The sequence below is a fragment of the Brachyhypopomus gauderio genome, chromosome 4 (genome assembly GCF_052324685.1).
Source record: "Brachyhypopomus gauderio isolate BG-103 chromosome 4, BGAUD_0.2, whole genome shotgun sequence".
NCBI classification, from domain to species: domain Eukaryota; kingdom Metazoa; phylum Chordata; class Actinopteri; order Gymnotiformes; family Hypopomidae; genus Brachyhypopomus; species Brachyhypopomus gauderio.
Window position 1 is genome coordinate 14,554,919 of NC_135214.1, and position 24,200 is coordinate 14,579,118.

Genomic DNA, 24,200 nt, shown 5'->3' on the forward strand with positions numbered 1-24,200 from the left:
TGTAATAGTGCTTTTGCATTTCGTTTTGGCACGTATTCTGCATGTTTGTATGGAAAAGCAATGCATTTTGTGGATTGCATTTCCATTTTTGCCTAGTAGTGATTACATTTCCAATTGGCACTGAATCCTCTCCATAGTGGGGGGCTACTGAAACTTAGAGAGAGTATGAAAGAGAAGACATCGCCCAAGACGGGAGCTTTTTTGCTCGGACGTTGCTGGTATCCACTTGGGTTAGGTAGACTTCTAGGCAACTAGCACCAGTGCACTGAAGAGTTTGTACCACGTATACTTTGGCTATTTTGTACTCGCTCTTATTCTATATAAATTCTTGTTCTATATACACTACCGTTTAAAAGTTTGGGGTCACTTAGAAATGTTGTTATTTTTGAAAGAAAAGCAGTTTTTTTTTCAATTTAGCTAACATTAAATGCATCAAAAATACACTCTATACATTATTAATATGGTAAATGACTATTCTAGCTGTAAACGTCTGGTTTTTAATGCAATATCTACATAGATGTATGGAGACCCATTTCCAACAACCATCACTCCAGTGTTCTAATGGTACATTGTGTTTGCTAACTCTGTAAGGAGGCTATTGGATATTTAGAAAACCCTTGAAAACCCTTGTGCAAGTAGGTTAGCACAGCTGAAAACAGTTTTGCTGATTAGAGAAGCTATAAAACTGACCTTCCTTTAAGCTAGTTGAGAATCTAGAGCATTACAATTGTTGGTTCGATTAAACTCACAAAATGGTCAGAAAAAGACAACTTTCAATTGAAACTTGACAGTCTATTCTTGTTCTGAGAAATGAAGGCTATTCCATGCGAGACATTGCCAAGAAACTGAAGATTTCCTACAATGGTGTGTACTACTCCCTTCAGAGGAGAGCACAGACAGGCTCTAACCAGAGTAGAAGGAGAAGTGGAAAGCCCTGCTGCACAACTGAGCAAGAAGACAAGTACATTAGAGTCTCAGGTTTGAGAAATCGATGCCTCACAGGTCCTCAACTGGCAGATTCATTAAATAGTACCCGCAAAACGCCAGTGTCAACATCTACAGTGAAGAGGCGACTCCGGGATGCTGGCCTTCAGGGCAGAGTGGCAAAGAAAAAGCCATATCTGAGACTGGCTAATAAAAGAAAAAGATTAATATGGGCAAAAGAACACAGACATTGAACAGAGGAAGATTGGAAAAAAGTGTTATGGACAGACGAATCAAGGTTTGAGGTGTTTGGATCACACAGACGGACATTTGTGAGACGCAGAACAACTGAAAAGATGCTGGATGAGTGCCTGACACCATCTGTCAAACATGGTGGAGGTAATGTGATGGTCTGGGGTTGCTTTGGTGCTGGTAAAGTGGGAGATTTGTACAAGGTAAAAGGGATTTTGAATAAGGAAGGCTATCACTCCATTTTGCAACACCATGCCATACCCTGTGGACAGCGCTTGATTGGAGCCAATTTCATCCTGCAACAGGACAATGACCCAAAGCACACCTCCAAATTATGCACAAACTATTTAGAGAAGAAGCAGGCAGCTGGTGTTTTATCGGTAATGGAGTGGCCAGCGCAGTCACCAGATCTCAACCCCATTGAGCTGTTGTGGGAGCATCTTGACCGTATGGTACGAAAAAAGTGCCCATCAACCCAATCAAACTTGTGGGAGCGGCTTCTGGAAGCATGGGGTGAAATTTCTCCAGATTACCTCAGCAAATTAACAGCTAGAATGCCAAAGGTCTGCAATGCTGTAATTGCTGCTAAGGGAGCATTCTTTGACGAAAGCAAAGTTTAAAGTAGAAAATTATTTCAAATAAAAAAAAACATTATTTCTACCTTGTCAATGTCTGGACTATATTTCTATTCATTTTGCAACTCATTTGATAAATAAAAGTATGAGATTTCAGGGCAAAACACAAAATTGTCTAGGTGACCCCAAACTTTTGAACGGTAGTCTAAATTTATCTGAAAATAACTTTTGGTGTCAAGACTTTTTGGGGTCTTGACTCAGTCAAAACCAATAAGTTCATCGGGGCAGAGTTGGGACCCATCTGGGTCAGGAGAAAAAATCCCAAAAGGCGCAACCATTATTTTAGTTTTGTAAATAATTCGTATTTTTCTGTGAGAAGATTGACCAACGTCATGTCTGAGTATGTGTGACCAATGAAATGAAGCCGGTCAGTCACGTGATTGCATACGCAAACTTTCTCCACCGGTAGAAAGAAAGTGACAGAAAAACTTCTAGAGCATCCCTGACCTCATACAGCCAATGTTTACTTTACAAACGTGTAAAAGGACAGTTATATAATGCGCTGTAAGTTGTGTCTGCCAAAACGTGTGGACATTTCAGCCTACAAGAACTCAACGTCAAATTTGACTACGCTAAACACCCGGACACCGCTCTCATAGTAGCTGGTGATTTTAACAAAGCAAATCTTAAGAGAGTTATGCCCAACTTGTATCAGCATGTAGCTTGTGCAACGAGAGGAACAAGTACACTGGACCACTGCTACACCCCATTCAAGAATGCCTACAAAGCCATCACTCACCCGGCTTTTGGAAAATCAGACCACGCCGCCATTTTCCTCATGCCGGAATATAAACAAAGACTAAAACAAGAAGCTCCGTCAATCATAGTGATAAGACGCTAGTCCGCCCAATCAGAAGCCACGCTTCAGGACGCGTTGAGTGACGTTGACTGGGACATGTTTTGGTCGAGCTCTGATGACGTCGACGAGTTCACAGAGGTAGTTACAAGCTTTGTAGCTGGATGAGTAACGGATGATGAAGTAACGGATGATATCGTGCCCATGGTGACTGTTAAGATCTTTCCTAATCAGAAACCGTGGGTAGATAGAACAATTCGTAAGGCCATTAAAATGTAATGTGCCATATTTTGTCAATTGTGATTTTTTACACCGCAGTCGAAATTTGTCCTCCGCTTTTAACCCCTTTGTGCAGCTACATTCCAGCGGCCATTTTTTAAATTCCTCAGATGCCCGACATAGTCCACTATAAAACTAAATATCTCAAGTTGTACATATTTGAAAATGATCATTCATGGCTCAAACTGAAGTAGACAGTTGGGGGAACATATTGATACACTTCAATATCATATTCCTTGGTTTGTTTTATTTTTGAGCCTCTATCGCACATGCAAATATACCAGGAATGTCAGAAATGCACACTTGAACTTGAGCATCACAAGCATGTATATTCACATAGTTATACAATATGGTCTATAAATTTGCAATATATTCCGCTATGGTCTTTTCTAATAACACAGAAAAAATGAAGCAAATCCATGCAAGCATTGCAAAGTTATTCCACTTTGTTCCAAGGAATGTCAAGTTCACCACACCCTGTCCAAATATGCCACACCCGATACACACCCTTAGCCAACCAAGCTAACATGCTAACATGCATGTTAGCAGACGAGTGTGGCAGGACCATCACAGACTTTCACAAACAGACACACACCTCAACCATCACAGATCCCTCACTGGTGAAAGACTTAAACACCTTTTATGCCTGTTTTGAGGTTAGCACTGATTATGCTAATGCAGTTAGCATTGCTAGCTTAGCAAGTAACGCTAATGCTACAATGGCATGCAACCTCACCAGTGAGGACCACCATCTTGCCATTTCAGAGTCAGACATGAGAAAAGCTCTGAAACTGTGTGGACGGGTAAAACGCATGTTTAGGAAAACGCTGACGTCACATAGTGAGTCTGCGCATGTCTTTTTTTGTTTACATTCGCTCAACTTGTTCAGCATGGATACGCAGCTGATACGCAGCCGTGTGGACATAGATATTTTTGAAAACGCTGATCATGTGGACGGAGATATTTTTACAACAGAGACAAAAACCTCCGTTTTTAAAAATCTCCAGCGTCGTGTGGACGGGGCCTTAGTCTAGAACAGGGCTATTCAACTGGTGGCCCACGGGCCAGAACTGGCCCTTTAATGAACTTGTACCGGCCCGCGGCCCATCCCCCCATAAATAAAAATAAATATTTGATAAACCGCCGTAAAAATAAATAACATTTTATTTTCAACATTTTACGAAACCGTGTAGAAATTTACGTTAGAATTTACATTGGCGAAATTACGTTTACGAATTTACGTTCGCCACCCAATCAAACAAATTACATTCGATTTACGTTGTAGTGTTTGATTCAATTTTACATCCACTATAACAGTATTGGTATAGGTCTGAAAATTGTCTGGCCCACAGGTCAGAGCTCTCTGCCAAATCTGGCCTGCAGAAAAAATATAGTTGAATAGCCCTGGTCTAGAATTACTATTCTTAGTCTACATTACTACACGTTTCATGACCAGATGCAAATAGTGAATGATTTAGTTTTCCAAAATAATCTACGTAGCCACCATGCACTCCTTTGATAAAAACTGTTGCTACTGCTACCATTATCTTATCAACATCACTTGCCAGCTAGCAAATAGACTGTTGTCCTAGTTAAGCTATGCCACAAGACCAGCAGCAGTAGCTAGCTGGCTAAAACATGCCTGCAGCGTCTGTTGAACAAAAAGCTCAAAAGGTTGCATAAACAATACATACAATCTCTCAATATGTGTATTGGTGAACACACAATATGCTCTACAATATCTATAACCCTCAATATATTTTTGGCGACTCACCTTGTATTTCAACTTACCGTCTGATTTTTATGAGCGGTTTTCTTTGACAGTTTTACCAGGACAAGATGATTTTGAACTGGATTCAAAATTGTAATTTTGAACTGATTTTGAATTCGAAATTCGAATGCTTCCGTCTTTTCTTTGATCGGAAGATGACAGATGACAACCCAGCAGGCACAGGACGTCACTTCAACGTCAGCCAGACGTTGGCCTCCAATGATGGACAGAAGTTTAAATTTAGTTAAAAATCGGTTTGATGTCAAAACTCAACGTCATATTGGCATCAACATCCAACATTGAGAAGACATTGATGTAATGGAAGGCATGTTCACAGAACTTTTAATCTAACACACCAACTTAAAGCATTCCATCCCAGCAATTTCAGATTGAACCCACCTGATACACACTGATATAGCCTACTGATATACACATGTCTGGAATTATTCAACACACCTTCTTCGGTTCAAATAAAGGTCACAGCTTACTGTCATGCAATTGATATTTTGCAGAATTTGCATTGAGGTATCATATATTCCAAATTCAATAGAAATACATGAAACCACATATTGATTCACAGTGTGTAATATTATACCACATACACAAGCAAATGCTTAAAAGTCCTTTACTGTGCTTTATTGGGTGTCTCAGAATATGTCAGGTATTTTGTATACTTTGATTGCATAGCTTATATTGTAAGAGAAACTAATTTACTACTTAAAGTTATGTGAGATATTTTATTAATTGTTTCTTTTGCAGTGACCTTACAGTAATTTCAAGACATTTAACAGAAAAACTCATAAAAATGTGAAAGAATAATTTTGACTTTCAATTATTTAATTGAGCTAGGAGTAGACTGAGTCTGAGACAAAGTTGCAGTTGTGAATTACTTTTGGAAATGATCTACACTATATGGGTTTGGGAAACTGATCTTCAAGGAATCCCTACTTTACAAGTGTACAGTGTGTAATGTTTTGTTTTACTGTGTGTAATTTTGTGCTTTTCCTAATATTGACTTTTTCATAATTGCTCATACATATCTAGGTGCTACATGTGTATGTGTGCCAGTAGATGTGTGTTTGTGCGTGCGAGCATGTGTATGTGCATGCATGTGTGTGCGTGTGTGTGTGTTCGTGTGTGCAGGGCATTATTACAAAACCATTCTCACCTCTCCCTGTAACCTACACTCGGAGTTAACAAAGGGAAATGCAAACCAGGCACAAACAAATCATCTAGTCCAGCCAGGCTGTGAAGCGCAGGCCATGCCTTCACAGTGATCCTCCTGCCCTACTCTACGCCCCCAGCACACCCTGCCTCAGAACAGCCCTGCCACTCACAGGCCTCCATTATGCAGAGCCAGAGTAATTTACAGCCAGGCTCAGATAGACATCAAACCCTGAGTCTAATCTGAGCTGAGAATCACACAGGCATTCATGCCCACATAGCCCCTATTTCACTCAGCTGCTAAAATAAAATAATGTATATAGTGTTTCACCATTGAGTCCATTGTGTGAAGAGATGCTTATCTCTCTGCCTTAGGTAATCTAAGCTCTGAATTAGTGGTCTTCTTATATTCAAAGTTTAGCCACGGTAGGTTCACCTTAAGGGCAGGACTTTGGACCACAGTATTGCACATAAATCACATGAAGATATTTGTCCATCTCTTGGCTTAGATCCCTGAGATTTATTGTTTTGTAAAGGGTGACCGATAACAATGGCAACAATAAAAAACACATGCAAGACGATTCTCACTGATGCCCAGCTTGAGAGTGATTGTTCATTCTGCAAAAGTCTATAAGTCAAAAGCCCACATTTTAAAAAGTCATTTTTTTTAATTAACAACAACTCTGCTAAACGATGTTCATATATTTTGCATGCTGAATCCAAACATGTTTGCCGAATTTCTCTATCACCAATAATTTTGTTGTTATTCCAATATACTCACGTTATTATGCGTGTTGTGGAAAAGCAGTACCAGAGTTCCCCTTTATGTTGGCACACTACTGCTGGACTCGGAGGGATGTTCCGGAGGCTAAATGTAGGCAAAAAGCATACACTGTACATTTTACAAATACGTTTGTAGATATTTTAAGTGTAATAGTGGGTCAAGTATGTTATTATTAGGTAGTACCTACCTTATGAAGTACTATATAATTGATGTAAAATGTAATTGCCCTGTTACGATATGTGATTAAAAAAATTTGAAAAAATCAGATTCAAAAAACGTTATTTTATTTTAAACTGTAAACAAATGGTAACAAAAAGTATTTTTTTTCTCCTTTTTCTTTTATCACTTGGTTAGCCACAGGGTTGTAATCTCAGGGTTCCCTTGTATTCAGGGTTGTATTCTCACTAAATATGTACAGAATAGTGCTTTTGTTCTGGTCTTTCCTGTTCCTGTATTCAAAATAATGAGCAAATAATCAAAATTAGCAAATCTATAATCATAATCCAAGGTCAGGGCATAGGGAAACAGGAAGCAAGACACCAGGAATTGCACAGGGGAGAAGAAACAAGGCTTGATAAGTATGATTGATGCTAGCAAGATTTCTCCAGGAGTTGTAGGAAACGAAGTACTATATAACCAGTCTTGAAACATTCAGCTCTGAGCTCACACAGGCAGGGATAAGATGTGGCCTATCCAACCGGCTGCCCCAGCCATCGGAAACAGAATTCCTGAGTATTACACGCTCATGAGGAGCCCGAAAATAAATTTAGCATTTGTCCCACAGGTCTGTTCAGACCACTGGACCAACAGATTGCATTTTAATAGTACTTCACTCTCAGTCAGCAAGTCCTGCTGGCAAAATATGGGTCTCTGTGGGGTATTAAAAGCAGATGATTTTTTTCCTGCTATATAGATGTGGGTCATACTGCCATAACTTCATGTCACAAAATCTATTTAGATTTAAGAGTCACTGAATCTCCTTTAACACAATAACACCAGAAGCAGGATCTCCTGGGCCACACGCACCTGTGCAGGTCAGTGGAATAATGCTGCTTTTGGATAAACACATTAAACCCAGTCTGGAGATGTGTAACATTTGGATCGCATTTGAAAGTGCACCTGATCCAGGTCCATGTTTCTCTTCCATCCATCTATCTATCTATATATATATATATATTTCTCTCTTTCTCTCTCTCTGTCTCGTATTATGTGTCTATAGCCAAGTGCTGGGCTTGTGCACACAGGCTGTGGACAGGAAAGACTCCCACGCTGGGCTTGTCATGTTGGAGCTGGTGCTGGAGCCTCAATGCAGACTGAAGAGGGAGAGGCACAGATCAAGACCTCAGAAGTGGAAATGAAACTGCCCCAGTGGTAGAGTAAAACATGGAATGAAGCTGCCCCAGTGCTGAAGTAAAACAGGGAGAAAACCCTCCAGTGGTGGAGAGAAACACAGATTGAAACTTCCCCAGTGACACAACCATCCGAGTTCTGAAATAAAACATGGAATATAACTCAGTCCAATATATCTAATTGGCTGCGTGAAACCACACCCACTGGTTATGTGAAACCCTTACAGTGACAGAGCGAAACACGGTGTGAAAACACTTCTAATGCAAAACATAGAGCTAAACATGAATATTCTCCTATAACCACTCCATTGGTGGAGTGAAACGTTCCCAGTGACAGAACAAAAATAAGAGTGAAACCACCCTAGTCCTGAAATATAAGGTGAAAATGCGCTCATAGTAGACCTAAACTGCCCCAGTGGTGGCACGGAAAACTGAAAATGCTCTGGTGGTAGAGCAAAAAGTGGAGCAAAAGTGCCCCAGTGATGGAGAGAAAGACGAAACAACCGAAGTGTCAGGGTGAAGCATGGGACAAAACCACCCGAGGGGGATGCTGGCCTCCATCTTTGATCTATTCCTGTATCCTTGTAACCATAGCAATCATCTGACAGACATGTAGCATTTACATAGTGTTGTGTTTGCTCCTAAGAGGGTCTAATGTTAATGACTGTGGCTGATATGAAGTGGATTGTCTGTGATTGACTGCCTGTGGCTGATTGTCTGTGGCTGACTGTCTGTGGCTTTCTGTTCTTAACTGACTAACATATTTATTGACTTGATATTTATTGACTGTGAACTAGTCAAATGGTACCCAGTTCCATAGCATTAATCAATAATATACTGTATTACGAATAATATGAAACAATGTACCACATATGAGATCTGAATACAAAACGTATACACAATCTGAAGTGTAACATAAAAGATCAATCTCAGAGTGTGCCTCACTCTCTCTTGTGCTCTCTGCATCTCTATATTTCTATGTGTTTGTGTCGCTCTCTGTGTTTGTGTCTGTCCTGCAGTATCTGCGCATCTTTCCTTACAAACCGAGTCTGTCACGGGACACTTGAGAGAGGATATGTTTTGGATTCCCACAGTTTCTGGCTTTGTTTAGATATATAGGCTCTCGCTGTGCTTTTCTTTGGACTGGGAGCCCTTTTCTCGGATGGAACGCACACTGCTGTCTGCCGTCACGTCCAGCTCAGCCAGGCCCCGGGAGGGAACACCGTGCTCTCCTCGAGAGTCGGGCCTGTGGAAAATAACGCCACAGCACCACCACTTTGAACCGAACAAAGGCCTCACAGCAGACGGCAAGCCAGCTCACAACAGCTCCTCAAATTCATCAGCAAATCTGCTGCAGTTAGTGGTAGGTCTGTCTCTAAACATCATCTCTCTTATCATACGCCAATGTCATTGGAATTCCTATGAAACAACTTCTGGCTATTGCCTAAAATGACTTAAAAATTTTCAGGCCTGTATTTTCCCAGAAACGGCAGCATATTCCTTGCTAATGGGTCTTTCTGTTCAGTCAGCACCATTGTTCAGTTCTGACTCCAGATGGCTGTGTGCTCAAGTTGGCGAAGGTGCCAGGCGGAATCTGGGCACATGTGAATCTTTTAACGCAGAGCATCAGATTAGGGATGCAAATGATTAATCGACTTTCGATTAATTGTCGATCAAGAGGTTAGTCGATCAAAATGTATTAATCACGATTAATCGTTAGAGCGCGCTACTGTAGTAACTTGAACAGAGCGTAAGAACGAGAAGTGAACACGTGTCGCGAAAGACCAGAGTGGAAAACAAAATGAAGCGGGCGAAAAGACGTGCGGTGTGGGACCATTTTGAAGCGGGTTCGGGAAACAAGACAGAAACTGCGTAATCCAGAAAATCCCGAGGAGGGAAACTTTATTTTCCACGCAACTCAAACAATAGCACCGTTCTCTCTCCGCTCCCCCAGTGTCACTTAGGGAATTCGCTGCGAGGAGTAGTAGTCGCTACAATTTCAACATTGTTAATTTAGGCAAAGAAGTAAAATATTCTGTGTGTAATGCGGTATTGAAGTACAACAGTTCCACTAGCTCACTCAATTATCATTTGAACACCGTACAGCTGTCCTGCATATCACCACTGCACCTGGTCAACCTAAAATCACAGCTACACTGGGAAGGCGAGCGTTTTCGAAGCTCGCTACGAATAAAGAAGAGTGAGCTAAAAACAAAGCTAGCTACCGCTACTGCTGTAGCACTTACAACAGATTGTTGGACGGCTCTAACAACAGAAAGTTACATTACCGTGACGTGCCACTACACTGACGAGAACTGGCAGCTAAAATCTGCAGTGCTGATTACGACGAACACGTCGGATAGACACACCGCTGACAATTTAGCTGACAAGCTCAATGATGTTGTGGAGACTTGGGCACTCTCCGGTCGTGTTACAGCATGTGTTCACTACAACGCTAGAAACATTGTCCAAGCATAGGCTCAATAATATTCTGTTTGGCTCTCTATTTAATTTCTTCTTTTTTTTTGTCTAATGTTTCAAATGCAAGAACGGAGCCAGTCCTTAATTTATTCCTTTTTAAATGAAAGAATGTATTTTGTTATACCATAAAAATTTCCTAATGCATAATTACTTGAGCAATATATCATATAATACAATATAATTATCATAATATAATAAATACTTTTTGAACAAAGTGAACCATTTAGCTGATATTTTTAAAGGCCCTATTGAAACACTGAAATTCAGGTGAAAAACGCCGCTTATCGATTAATCGAAAGTCGATCGATAAGATCAATCAACTAACGATTAATGAATTAATCGATAATTTGCATCCCTACATCAGATAGATGTCCGTGCCCGCAGTGTTGTATAACCTGAAACTCAGCGACCATAATCAACTTCTCTTGCACCAGGCTGCCCCACATGTCTGACTGGGAAGGTCCCTGGAGGTCAAAGGTCAGTTCAAGCAGTAAATGAGAGGATTTCTGTTGTCCAAATTCTTTAGCAACAGCTGTGCATACACACAGATGAGATGGATACAAAAGGGGGAAAACAGGGCTCACAAATGACAGCATGTCTTCACCGTGGTTTTTCATCTCACCCCTATGCTCCTGCTCTACACACAAGCTCAGCACCCATGTTAAGTCTGTTAAACTCTTCATTGCTGGATCATTTTGATTGTTTTTTAATAAGTAGTATATGGATTTACCAGTGAACAAAGCCTGTCATTATTTTGAAGCATACAATTGATTTCACTAGTTCACTCAACCTGCTAACCTGAACTAATAAGAAAATACACACAGACCCTGCAGAGAACATTTCCATAGGTGATTCAAAAAGGACAGAGATTTACAGATTTTGGGGAAACCAACACAAAAAAAACATAAAGAGGAAGTGAAATGAACTGAAATTCAGTTGGGGGTTTTTAACCATTTTGTGTTACTCATTACATACGTGTCCCACATTATGGACTGTATATGACTAACTTAATACTATAATACATGTGCCCTAGTGTGCATGAAGCCAATAAGAGATTCTTCTTCTGTTCTTTGTTCTTTAGCTCAGTTACATTTTAAAGATGCACGATCTACCTGTGGGTATCAGTGTTATCTCTGTCACAGCATGACCACGTGAATTAAACATTTATGAGAGATCTATTTTTCCATGACGATAGGACTTAATTATGGGGGTCAGTGATACTCATGGGTAGCCATGTCATTCATGGAAAAGCTAAGTACAGCATAGTGTCCAAATGTGTTGTAACACTCATCATTAGGACATGGTAAATTAAGCATGACTTTAAACACTCCCTTTTACAGCTGAGAAAAATGAGGCACATATCCTAACATAACCCTTTTGTCTTGAAGGTATGTTCTTTTCCACCTTCCCCTGAAGAACCGTGTTTGTGCACACAGCTCAGGGATGCATTAGGGATGGAACAGACCAATGTTGTCTTTTCATCAAGCAGCTTCCCGTGTCTGGGTCTACTGTCCGCTGCGCACGCCGCAGCGTGAATCGCCAAGTGCTAAAGGTGCAGCTTGGCTAGCAAAGTCTCCCCTCTTGGCCCTGCTGTTCAAAATGGGGGGGAGCAAGTCTGTTGACTTCCCACAATCCCATTGGTAGGGCCAATGAGACGACCTCTGAGCAGAAAGGCCAGCGACACCTGGTACTCTCCCCAGTATGAGCAGCCCTCAGGCCAACAGCGGTCAGTAAGCAGGCGTACAGCCTTCAGCACTTAATCCACACTTCAGAGCCCCGCCTGTCATGACCCAGATCCCCTGTGCACGCGGCAGCTCGGGGTGACGACCCACCCCTGCCATTAGAAAGGGTGTTGGTCCTCCTCACAGATGTCAAGTCGTGTCAAAATACTGCCTCCTGCTTAATGCTGACGTATTTTTCTCTAATGCATGATAAAGAGCCAATACCATGCAATGCTTCAGCTGGGACTGTGTACTTAGTACTTAGATACGAGTACATACAGGTATCATATGTCAGTCACCATACCTGTGAACCACACCGTACACCTGGAGAATGAAGAAGGTCTCAGCAACAAAATAAGTTTTCAATTTTTACACCTGAGATAAGCATAAATGTCATAAATCTTCAAGCTGCACCATTGTTTTTTTGCTAGCTTTCGAGATGAGTATTTCTTTGGGTTTCACTACAAGATAACCAATCAGCATTCACTCGACATGCAGCTCTGCACATATACGCAGCATGTTGAGATGTGCATGACGGTGTGTATGTCAGTGTGTGTCCACCCCTCTGTGAGCTATGCTTACCCACAAACCCCTTCTCTGCATCATGACCAGTGATGTCAGTAACGCGTTACTTAGTAACGCGTTACTCTAATCTTACCACTTTTTTCGGTAACGAGCAGTGTTGCCATAGTTACTTTGAAACAGTAATCCGACTACTGACTACTGACTACTTCTTTAAAAAGTAACTCAGTTAAGTTACTGACTACTTGCTTTTAAAAGTAACTAAGTTAGATTACTTTTAGTTACTTTCAGCAGAGGCTGATCCCCCGCCCCTATAACATGAAAATGACTACCAGTTCTGCCAATACTCACTTTATTGACATGTATTTTAACCGGAACATCAAAAATGACACTGGCATTTGTAAACTTTTTCTTGAAATAGGCTTACATGTTTTTTAAATAAATAAATAAGACAGTCTTTCTGTTCAACTCCGCCCACTTACAGGGTTGCCAACTGTCACGCATTGAGACACACGCATTTGACTGTCTTCACACGCTTACGCCACACTTCCGATATCTCACGCCGAAAAAAAAATCCAGTTTATTTACCTCTGATCCACATCTATGATTCAATGAGTTACTAGTTCGATCTGGCGCCAACCACCGGCGATCGATCGATCGCGATATAATACTGAATTTAGTCAATTTTACACCCCGCCCGGTAACAATTTACGTTCGCCGCCAAGCCCCGGTTTTTTTTTTTTTTTTTTCAGGTTTGACGTTGTGTTTTTGAAAGTAGACAGCACTCTGTCGCCAGGACAGAGTGTACAACGGACCTTAATGTTGTCTTCCTTAGCCGAAATAAAATCAAAATAATGCCTGTATTTCCAGCTGCTAAAGGCGAACCTCTCCTTCCATCTGACTTTGGCGCCGCAGAGCAGAGATGACGTAACCGCGTAAGAAACGTGTAGCCAAAAAATAAGAATGAATAAATATAACCTACGTTCCCCCGAAATGCAGAAATAGTAACGCACGATGTTTTAGATAAGTAACTTTAATCTGACTACTAGTTTTTAAATAGTAGTTGCGTTAGACTACTCGTTACTGAAAAAAGTAGTCCGACTACAGTAACGCGTTACTAAGTAACGCGTTACCGGCATCACTGGTAACGAGTAATATAACGCGCTACTATTTCCAGTCCAGTAATCAGATTAAAGTTACTTATCCAAATAACTGTGCGTTACTATTTTTATTTTCCCTAGTAAAATATATATATTTTTGCTTTCTTCTTGGCTCAGTTCTACTTTTGCGCCTGACCGTAGCGCTCGACTCCGCACGCTGCGCGCGACCCTGTGAGAGCGCGAGCGCGTTTTACATGTCATTCTGTGCAGTGTCCTCCCGTAACGATGTGTGGTAGTATAAAGAAACACCCCTCAAAAACAGGGGAATGAACATTTACATGAAGAATTTTAATGTTGCACTGTGTTCCACGTTTGAAAAGTGCTGGAATTTTGACTAACGTCGCCTACTTTAAAATGCTTGAAATTGTAATGGTATTTCGTTTCACAAGCTGTCTGTCTGAACAGGTGTGGGTTTCCCGAAACGTACGTTTCATACGAGGTTACGAAGTACTTGGCGCTACGAACGTTTCGGGAAACCCACCCCAGTTCGCTTGTATTACGTTTACAAATAAATTTACAAATAATACCGCGCAGCTACACAAACGTAATGTCAGGAGATACTGTAGCGACTACTACTCCTCCTTTAAGTGACACTGTGGGGGCGGAGCCTGCGCGCGCCAGGGTTGCGTTATCAATAAAGTTTCCCTCCTCGGGATTTTTGGATTAAGCAGTTTCTGCCTCGGTTACCGAACCTGCTTCAATACATTGTTACTGTTAAAAATGCACTTCCAATAAAGTGAGTATTGGGAAAATTTATTTTGCTGCTGAATGTAACTACTAAAGTAACTTGTAATCTAACGTAGTTACTTTTAAAATCAAGTAATATGTAACGTAACTAAGTTACTTTTAAAAGGAGTAATCAGTAATCAGTAATCGGATTACTTTCTCAAGGTAACTTAGCCATCACTGATCATGACACATATACTAAAAAGTATAATTCTGCCTTAGGCTACAACATACCATTTACAGACTTTTGGCAGTCAAGGCAATCACAATTACACCAGCGTAGTACCATATAGAGGACTGAGTCCAGTAGCAAAGATATAAACTGTCTATTGATTTTAAGGGCAAGTACAAAATGCAGCTTGTGCAGACTGCACAGTATCGGAATTCCACGTTTTCGGATTTAGCTTATGTGGAACACACGGACCTTAGCATGCAAACGATCGGGTGTGAATTCACTGTGCACGATAGAAGTTGCTTGGATATTGTGCAGAGCAGCAGGTCGGCAGCAGTATTAATGCTAAAGTGCTGACAGTGTTTCTACCGAATCACCGTGTTTTTGATAATGTAGAGCTGAAACGCAGCTGGGGCATTTCAGGGCCTGAACTGGGGCCAGCAGCTGTGGGCGGGGGCAGGAGTGCAGCCTGGAGTGGCCCATTATGATTAGAATCATTCATTAGCCTCGTTTATCACCGAGGACATGTTCGTTATTAGTGCTTCCCTTTGGCAGCCGGTCCGCGGTGGACTGAGTAGGTGAGTGGTGAGCGTGCGGATGGATGGGATGAAGTGTGTTTCGTTTGCACTACCCTTTCCTTCGTTTCCCTGTTGCCTTATCCGCTGATTTAAAACAGGTGCATTTTCTGACTCCTCCCTTAACTTCGCAGATAAAATTCTTTTACTTCTTTGAGAAAACATGTTCTCCACATTTTTGTAACAAGCTGCAGGTTTACTGGGCAACTTGCTCTCTCTTATAATGGATGGATTGTGCCCATTTTCCTCTGTTGGCTACAGAAATCTTATCTGGTGATCCCTGTCTTAACAAGTTGTGGAAAAATATCCATGCTACATAGCAATCAGCTACACCCACATCAAATCTGAGCCGATCTGGCTCAAGCAGATATTCGTTCTTTTCTACGACAGTCTGCAGCACCTTTGGATTTTGTAACCGTTCTCCAAGTAAAACAGGAGCTTGGAGCCCAAACAGGAAAGTGCTGGATTGGTACCAGGTTCTATGGCAGGTGACTCAGACGGTGAGGAATTTACCTCGCAGTCTGCCTTGTGGGCTACTGAACTTGAGCTGGACATGGAAAAGGGGGGACCGCGCCCAGCTCATGGATTCCTCTGTGTTTCATTAGTCTGCAGCTCAGAGATCACAGCCGCATCACCGCTTCACCAACGAGCCACAGGGCCACCTCCGTCAGCTCCACTCACACAGGGCCACCTCCGTCAGCTCCACTCACACAGGGCCACCTCCGTCAGCTCCACTCACACAGGGCCACCTCCGTCAGCTCCACTCATACTGGGCCACCTCCGTCAGCTCCACTCACACAGGGCCACCTCCGTCAGCTCCACTCACACTGGGGCACCTCCGTCAACTCCACTCACACTGGGGCACCTCCGTCAGCTCCACTCACACAGGGCCACCTCCGTCAGCTCCACTCACACTGGGCCACCTCCGTCAGCTCCACTCACACAGGGCCACCTCCGTCAGCTCCACTCACACAGGGCCACCTCCGTCAGCTCCACTCACACTGGGGCACCTCCGTCAACTCCACTCACACTGGGGCACCTCCGTCAGCTCCACTCACACAGGGCCACCTCCGTCAGCTCCACTCACACTGGGGCACCTCCGTCAACTCCACTCACACTGGGGCACCTCCGTCAGCTCCACTCACACTGGGGAACCTCCGTCAGCTCCACTCACACTGGGGCACCTCCGTCAGCTCCACTCACACTGGGGCACCTCCGTCAGCTACACTCAAACTGGGGCACCTCCGTCAGCTCCACTCACACTGGGGTACCTCCGTCAGCTCCACTCACATGGGGGCAACTCCGTCAGCTCCACTCACACTGGGGCACCTATGTCAGTTCCACTCACGCAGGGCCACCTCCGTCAGCTACACTCACACAGGGACACCTCCGTCAGCTCCACTCGGCCCTTGCGTAGGCCTACGCCTTTAAGAAAAAAAGGGGGTTGAAGTTCAAAGCTGGCAGGAGTATTTATTATTTATCTTTGTAGATAAATCAATGGCCTGTGGAGGACTGGGAGGGTTCAGTGACAGGCGAACAGGCTGTTAGAAGAATACAAACAGGCTGTTAGAAGAATACCAACAAGGCTTGTGCCTCTGAGTTTTTGCTCTGATTTTATCAGACAAATGCTGAGGCTCAAGGTCAAAGCACCCCAACCAACAGTTACTCTTCCCTGCTCGTACATTAGAATTGACACAGACGATGCCGTGTGCCATCAGAATCAATCATTTCAGTAGGATTTTTTAACCGATTCAAGGTAATCTATTTCATCAAGTAAAGTAAAACAGTATCTTGCTCAATATTGCTTAAGTGTACAGTCCCTGATAAAAAATGAACCAACTGACGATGAACAGATCAGACAAACGAATCCAGGACTCATATCCAGCATTCTTAAGTTGATGTCTGGATCTGGTGCAGTTTCGATGTGAAATTGAGCGGGTGCTCGCTGCGTGCATCCACTGTCTGCTCCAGAAGAGTCATTAGTGGCAACAGTATGTTTTGTCCCTTCGTTCAATGTGTTTTGAATAGACTGTGCAGGTTTTGTGGTGATTGAAAACGAGATAAGCGGAATGCATTTGGCTCAACAGGGTGTGTGCCATTTCTAACTCACATATAACTGTCTGTCTTACATCTGAGTTGGCTCAATGTCAAAATGCACACATTTACCTATATTCACACATTTTAAATGCATTTATCAACACAGGCAAAAATGTGTGAGATGCATCATTGTGAGGAATGCTGAAAGCGTTGAATAAGAAGTGTGCAGGCATGTGACCGTATATCTCCATCAGCATGGAGAGAAACAGGTGTCAAACAGACAGAAGAACCTTGGAAACACAAGCTGATAACATCTGCATTCATACACATGCTCCTCTGGGCTTTGGTTTCCACTGACTACTAAGTGCAAAAACAGGCAACAAGGGGATGGTACATTGAAGCTATTCACAGCTTCATATTACATTACATTATTTATGTTAACAATAAAATAAAATTGCCAAAAAATGAGTCAATTACAAAAACGCTCCTATAAAAAGTACAGTTCCAATCAACAACACAAATAAAAAAATACAATACAAAATAATAGAAAGCCAGTGCAATATATACAGCACAATTAGACTTTTATTACAGCTGAGCTTTACAATTTTACGTCTTCTGGCCTTGCTCTCCAAAATGAGAGCTTTTATTTTGCTTTGTTTTCACCCCAGGGTCTGTTCCAACTGCAGTTTAAAGTAATGCAAGGGTTAATCAAAAAGAAGCTTGTGCAACTCAGTTTCCTTGGAGAGGCAATGCGAATAAAACCTACAGTGACTGCCTCATTTGAACTAAATAAATTGTGCTCAGTACAAATCATGTTAATATTATTTTTCAGCCTTGCATAATGCCAACAGCGAATTTCTCATACTGCCTTCAAGATTGTGTGCAGAGAGTTGAGAACATGGTTCTGCCGATAGTGCACTGAAGACATTTCCAGCTATCGCCCCATGAGGAAAATGTGATCGGCCGTCACTTTGGCTTCACAGCGTGCTGGCAGCTCGCACGGATATACAGTGTGCCTGTTTATTCTCTGCCTACATCAACAATCGCTGTACGCTCGGTCAAATGCTGCGCAGGACGGCGAGCTGGTCTAGTCAGAATTTCCCCTCGCCCCGCGTTCCCTCCAAGCATCGTGAGACCTCACACTTTGAAAATCTATATCTCCCACACAGCCGCCCGAGACTCCACCACTCGCCCCATTGGACCTGTGGAATATGCTAAGGCATTATGGCTACATACGTAACGGGCCTCAATCTTCAGTGCCGCTTCAGCTCGGTCCAGACTTTGTTGACTTTTTCACTCGGGTGAGCTAATAATCGCCACAAGAATCAGGGCTTGTTTTGGGAGGGGAAGGGTAGTGTTTCCCTAATCCATCACAGCTCTTTCATGTATCACATGCTAGCTTCATAAGGATGAGAGCGGCCATTGCACAGTGTAGGAGGGAAAAAGCCTGGGGCAGAGTAAATCCTCTCCAGCTCTTCCTCTGTGGCCGGATCGACACGCATGTCGTGCAAATGGACTTGGCGGCAATGACCTCACGTTTCACCAAGGCTTTTCATCTACACCCTGCAATATATTTTACAACTACCAGCCTTAATATATAAATGAAAGGAGGCCACGATGCTGAAGGAACTCTACAGAAGGAGCCTCGCTGTGCCCAGAAGCTTCGACCAGGCCTCTGACGTTAAACGGATCAATCACGTTCCCTCTCAGCGAATGGAACTTAACAACGAGTTTCCTTCAGAGAGCCCCAGAGGGGTTTGGATTGACTGTTCACAGTCTTGAATGACACAAAGAGGATTTGGCCAGATGAAAGCACAAGCGTGTGACTCTGAAGAGAGTGGTGAGTATACAGAAGAGCAAAGCAGACTCGTGTGCAATGTTCAGCACTAACAACCTGAACCACTTAAAAAGAGAGACAGAGCTTGGGTGCTGGGATAAGGCCCAGGTATCCTGGCAGTTATTTTCAGTATAAAGTTTGAAGGAAAATTTGTTTTATTTGATACATGAACTTAGCAATAAGTTCTCAGAAAAGTAAATTGCAGGTCTCATTGGCTGACACCTCCATTCTGACCTTCTGATTAACAAAACTACATTTCTTTGAACACACAAGCAGCTGTCAAAGGCAGTAATTTTGATAGAGACAAGTACCTGGCCCTTTACCAGTGTCTGCAGCAAATCACACAGATGGCAGTAACCCAGCAGTCAGAGCCTGTGCCCAGACACCGTGGACCAAAAAGATTGAGGGTTTGAGTCCAACTGGTAACATCCTGGATCATCAAGCCCATTAAAGACCTCAGGTTTACTTCCAGTGCTATAATAATTCTGTGTCCACTGTTATTTACCATTAAGGGATCGACAACTGCCTAGATGACCATACATGTATTTTCTCTGACCAACCATAATGTGACATGACACCTTCAAAAGCCAATACGGGAATTGAAAAATGACAAAGCTTAAGTTGACCATTGCGTTTTCTAAACAACAAAGCGCATTGACAGCTGACAGCAGAAACATTTACACCGTAGGCTCGCTGGCCTGGTCATGATGGTTCTGAGGCCTACATGTGACTATCAACCCCTTCAATATGTGAGTGCTTCAGTGTTTTAAAGCAAGAGAAATATAAAAATATGTCCATGACATGAGAACACCAGTTGTTGACCTGAGAAGTACCAGTTATATCCAAGCACTAAAAATGTAATTTCTCAAATAAAGCCATTGATATGTGTTTACATGCACAAATACTTTCATTTGTTACATTACAGGAAGAAAGAAATGTTGATGTTTTCAGATAAACCCAGCAATCTTCACTGCACAAAATAATTATAGAGCTCTTGAATGATTAGCCTGTGGTTGTGGTGCCTCTGAAGTTTTCTGTTTATAGATCATTAGTTATTTGAGAAAGTTAAGTTTTTCTGTCTTGGAGAAGTCCGTTTTTTTCTTGCGGTTTTGTTCTTGCTGCTGCTGGTATCCTTCAGAAAAAACTTTTTTTTCTGTTGAAAAATGTGTCCAAGCAGCAAACAACTGACTCAAACACCAGTGACTTGTTTACTCAGATGGTGACAGAGTTCCTACTGAATTATTACAGAAATCCATCATGCTTGAGACATGTCCCACTCCTCCAGCACCTGGGACCATGAGTCTGCGTCCATAAGTGTTTGCTGGGGATTTGAACTCTTCCTCCCTCCCTCGTTTCCCCAGTGAGGAAGAATCTGTTCAAGGGAGAATACGTTCAACCCATCCACAGTACGTCTCGGGCTCGTGGGGTCATCTGCAGAGGGTGAAAGGTCATTTACAAGGCAACAACCGAAGTCTTTAAGTGCTTTAAGGTCATTAGAGAACTGCACATCCTGTTCCAGGAGGCGTCACTGTACACGTTTCTGGCTCCAGAACCCCAGCTCGCCCACAAGTCATTTGTACAAAGATGAGGCAGAACAAGATGCAAGACTATGATTTGAGATACAGTACCTTAACAGTACAGCTTTACATGTCCAGTTCAGGGTGGCTAGGTGTGACAGAGCCTATACAGAAATCACATCTTAACATATCAGGGAGTCCATGCACACTGACGTTATCGATTGCAGTATTAATATTTTATGTGCACTGTTTAAACGCAAGTGAAAAATCTTATTTCTTGTAACTGTTTACACACATAAATCATATTGTAAGTCCCACCAGCTGAGCTTTTAACAAGGGCCGTGAAACCCCAAACACTTTCATGACTGCATCCACAAACCATGTCCTTTGCAATAACTCATCAGACGAGGAGAGATGAGCATTACCCATTACAGTATTTAAACAATATCTGTTATCCACGGCTCACACGCCATTGCTGAAGGCCAATCTGGAGAAGGCTTATTGTTCCCTGTGGTGAGGTCAGCCATAAGTGGCGCTGACCAACTGTTATGTTTAGTGGTGAGGCAACAGTAAACCCTCCAATGATAATTTGGTCCACCTCATTTTGAATAGGGGACAATGTACCATTTGCAGGCCACACCCAATGACATCCTAGCCAGGGGCAAACGCCCAGACTCCCAGCAGAGCCCAGCTAGAACTTGGCCCAGGGCACTTCCAGATGTGATACACAGAGAACATTTGGTCTTTTTACAATTGCAATGTTCCTCCCCCCTCCCCTCCTACCCTGACTTGATATCCTCTGTATCCCATGAAGAACTTGAAACAGAATGCTATTTCTTTCCACACACACTGGCCAAGTTTCATTCTTCTGACCTCAGGATTTTTTCTCTAGCTGTCATAATAGTACTGCTTTGCATAAAAAAGTTTTCTTTCCTTTTTATTTATTTTTTGATCTATGCTTTAATTTTGCTATTTGTTTTGCGCTGTTATACAGTGCAGTGGAATTTGTGCCTGTTTTATTTTCCACATTACGTAGTGCAGGTTTCATGTCCAGAGGCTATTCCAAGCAAAAGCCTTACGTGAGCCATTGACCAGCCTAGATAATCTCCACAACAATCGTGATAAACCCACAAATGATCTTGCAATCGAGCAAAACTCTCATAGATTCATCTCCCTCATAGCCCTCCCAAGAACTTTATTAATGATATCATAAAAATGATACATCCTAGACTTATAAAAATGTCATGCTCCCACACAGACTAGCCCCCTGCTGTATCTGTTGAAATGCCAGCTTTCTGGTCACTCCCTGTTTACAGAGGACCCTATAGAGACTACAGTTTCCAGAGAAAAAAAAACCTAGCTTGTTTTACAAGAAATTTGTGTTTCAAGAAAACGGATGTAACAGCTCCCCACGGATATCATCATAAACTTGTGAAATAACAAGAACTATCAGAAGCAACGCTGTCGGTTCAAGTTTTGTTTACTCCTAAATCAAGATGTTAAACTGTTATGTAACACCTCGATCATCCCGTATGGCTCTTGTCAAAAGCTCTCAGAGAGTATAAAGCATGCTTCAGAAGTGCCTCAATTTATTAACTTTTTTCTCCCTCTGATGCAAGTTGAAGAGCTGACAGAGACAGGAAATAAAAAAAGCGTCTCTCTTCCCACACTGCTGGAGAATCAGCGGTGAGTCCCCGCATTCCACCTTCGCAGTGTGTGATGCCAGCAAAGCCTGACTTCTCCCGCGGCGACGCCAGGCCGCATTCCAGCAGTCGCGAAATTCGGCCTGTTTCCAAGCACCTGCTACCTTGGAGACTGGGTAACCAGGGAAACACAAACTGTATGCACGGCACTGCAACTATTCTCAGACGTGGAAACGCCCTTTGAGATGTATAATTCCATCCTGAGCGCTATAGGAAGTAATCATGAGACGTCCGTATCGGAAGTTAATTTTGGCCATATGACCCAATGCGAACGTAAAAGTTTCTTTATGCATTTGTCCTGTGAGTTCACGCTCCAATGATCTTGTAAAAGTGTTTCCGTCAGGTTTCCGCAGTAATTTACACGATGTGTGTGCATGTGATCACTTCAAAAAGTGTACTCTTGGGAATTAGGTGCAGGGCGTTTGAGTCTCTGTTTCTGTTACAACAGAGCTAGCGCACACTTTGGCATAACAGATTTACACACCGAAGCTAGACGTTCTTCTGAGCCGTGACCATAAAAAGCAGCAGTCAGTTCTGTTTAGTGAGCACAGCACACCGCAGGGTAAACAGCAATCATTTAGACCTGGATTTTGTTTATCGCCTTGTGTGCTTCTGATACAACCAGCAGTGAATATTTCATTGTTGATCTCGTCTTCTTTTAACACTGAAGCCCCAACTATAACATGACCATTTCTTCTCAGAGGGTTTGTTTTAATTAGTTTAGCTTATCCAAGTCTTTCCATGTGTAGAAGAGGCTGTCAGTCATTTGCCATCATAAGAATGTGAATTCTGTTTGCCAATGTTGTCTTTGGATTCATTAAGAGATGTAATGAAATCAATACTGTAATGTAATGAAATCTGAAAGGATGTTTCTCCTGCCTACTGATTCACCGTTTTAATTTTACACCGATGTAGTGCAATCTAATGCCCTGTAATTGGTCTCTTAAAAGTTGCTCGCCGGTGTGCACAGTAGGCCTATATATATTTTTATTATGTGCACACTGTATTTTCAAAAGGGCAGGTTGCATGTCAAACCCTGGCACATGTTTAGAAACATCAACACAATCAACCACAAAAGATGAATCATCCCTTACCCATCCATCCATCACTTAACATTCCTCTCTCACGTTCCTGTGATTAAAACTTCCCTTAAATGCTGCAGTAAAAACCCAGTCATTAAACAGACAGCTGAGTTCCTCACTGCTCACTGATAACATCAGCAGCCTGTATTTAATTCCCACCAGTGACACCGTTTCCACCCCCTACCACCACATTAATGTCACAGACAGTTCATTATTATGTGTTGACCCTGTAAACAAACTGCCTAAAGGAATCCTTCAACCTGCCATTCCTAGTCTCTCTCACATATTTGGCTCTAGTGTCAAAATTAGATTAATCTCATCAGCGTATCAGTTGACATTGTCAGTACTGTAAGTATAGCTGATGTGAAGAGTTAGCTTGAATAACAAATTCACAGCCAAGAATATTAAACTCTGCTCCTTCTGTCTGAGCTGCAGGGAGGGTATAAATCCCGTGGATAGAAGTGAAATGCATACTTCTCATAACACTAACCTACAATCAGCTTTTCTGCTTATGCTTGTAAACGTAACTGTGTCGAGGGGTATGAGCTGAACTGGGTCCAGTGTAATTAAGACCTCGTGCACAGGGCGTGGATGCTCGCTGTCGTCTTATCTGCTAGTTGCCTTCTGTTAAACACGTCACTTTCCAAGAACGCACAGCCGGATCTGGAGTTTCTGCACTTATCTCCACATGCTTCGCTTTGAATTGCTGTCGG

At 42.4% G+C, this 24,200-nt stretch overlaps 1 long non-coding RNA gene across 4 annotated transcripts in view; it reads right to left on the minus strand.

Annotated features, from left to right (window-relative positions):
* Positions 1-23,995, minus strand: part of LOC143512322 (uncharacterized) — a 36,230-nt gene extending 12,235 nt beyond the window's left edge. For 3 of the 4 annotated variants that reach the window (XR_013130433.1, XR_013130431.1, XR_013130432.1), the window contains exons 1-2: positions 23,500-23,995; positions 6,603-6,689 (exon numbers count right to left, since the gene is read on the minus strand). This is a non-coding gene — a long non-coding RNA (uncharacterized LOC143512322). The remainder of the gene's footprint in view (positions 1-6,602; positions 6,690-23,499) is intronic. The other variant, XR_013130430.1, reaches the window with a different exon arrangement.
* Between the last annotated feature and the right edge of the window lie 205 nt (positions 23,996-24,200).